The sequence below is a fragment of the Centruroides sculpturatus genome, unplaced genomic scaffold (genome assembly GCF_000671375.1).
Source record: "Centruroides sculpturatus isolate CEXI.00-Female unplaced genomic scaffold, Cexi_2.0 scaffold1025, whole genome shotgun sequence".
Taxonomy (NCBI): Eukaryota; Metazoa; Arthropoda; class Arachnida; order Scorpiones; family Buthidae; genus Centruroides; species Centruroides sculpturatus.
The window spans coordinates 165,686-166,993 of record NW_019385163.1 but is presented as its reverse complement, the minus strand read 5'-3'; the positions used below and the strand labels follow the sequence as shown (position 1 = coordinate 166,993).

At 30.0% G+C, this 1,308-nt stretch overlaps 1 long non-coding RNA gene across 1 annotated transcript; it reads right to left on the bottom strand.

Moving 5' to 3' along the window:
* Nucleotides 1-486: 486 nt before the first annotated feature.
* Nucleotides 487-818, bottom strand: LOC111635639. Its single transcript, XR_002758410.1, has 2 exons — nt 708-818; nt 487-599 (listed from the first exon to the last, which is right to left on the bottom strand). It is a non-coding gene; the product is annotated as an uncharacterized LOC111635639 (long non-coding RNA).
* Nucleotides 819-1,308: the final 490 nt, after the last annotated feature.

Sequence of the window (1,308 nt, the reverse complement as noted above, 5' to 3'; positions counted from 1 at the left end):
GTAACAATGTAAAATCACATCTACAAAATTTTTATATAGAAATGTACCTTTATAGAATTAGAAAAAAAAATACAATAAAAAGAATGAAAAATGCAAGTAAATTTCATAAAATAGATAAAATGTGAACAATGAAGAGAGGTTAATTATAAAATGGGAATAATTGTAATCATGTATCACCTTGCCATTTTGTCTACCTCATTCATCCAGATGTGTTTACAAAGCGGTAATGACACGGTGATTAATAAATAAAAGCGAAAGACATGATTGAATATTATTGTTTGGTGTATTTTTTTCATCATCTTTCGAATGTAGTCTACGTTCATCCAATGTTTATGTGAAGAGTAAGCACTCGCCACTCCTCCGTATCTGATGAGCCGTTATCGGTAAACAAACGCGCGATAGGCGATTACAATTTTGAAATGGTGAGAAATTAATAAAGGTAATTAAATAAGAACGTACCTAACAAATAATAAACTTGTAATACTGTTTCATTCATCCATTTTTTCTTTCCCCAACGAAACCAAACGATCTTCCAACGAGGCTTAACATCAACTATCACAACAGACAATCCAACATTAAGATTGATCTTCGATTATATTCTAAAGAAACATTGCATATAATTAAATGTCTTTTAATATCACTGCATTTTTTACTTCCTGATATATGTACTAGTTAACGTTCTCCACGATTCCCGACTAAAACCTTACCAATCGTAGTCAAATAAGGAGTAACCTATACTCGACGCCATCTTGAAATTACTACTTTAGTAACGGGAGTCACAAATGTACGAGCAGGGTATCCCGCCAAAATGTTTGAAGTCGGTGACGTCATCGGATAAAGCGGAGTTTAAGTCGAAATTTTGTACTATTTTATATTCTTATATTTATGATAATTATTCTCCCTTTCGTAAGGGAAACGTTTACTATATTCCCCCATCCATACGTCCGTACTGTATATATAATGACTAGTCATCGTGCTGGTCATATACAGTACTTGAGAAAATGTCCATTGTATCGAAAACATTTTCAATTAAGAAATAACAGACGAAATATTGATAATAAAATTTAATTCTCACTCCGAGAATGTCTTTCTTATAAATAATTTTATATAAAAATATTAAATTAATGACACAACAAATAAATTTTATGATTGAAATTACAAATATTCAAAATTAATTTAGTATTATTTTCATATAAAATTTGATCTATTTGTTAGACGCCATATTTATTTTTCGTCACGGTAACGTGTTACAGCGATTCGTGATGTAACTTTCTTTGAATATTCTATGATAATGTTTATGTTATTGAA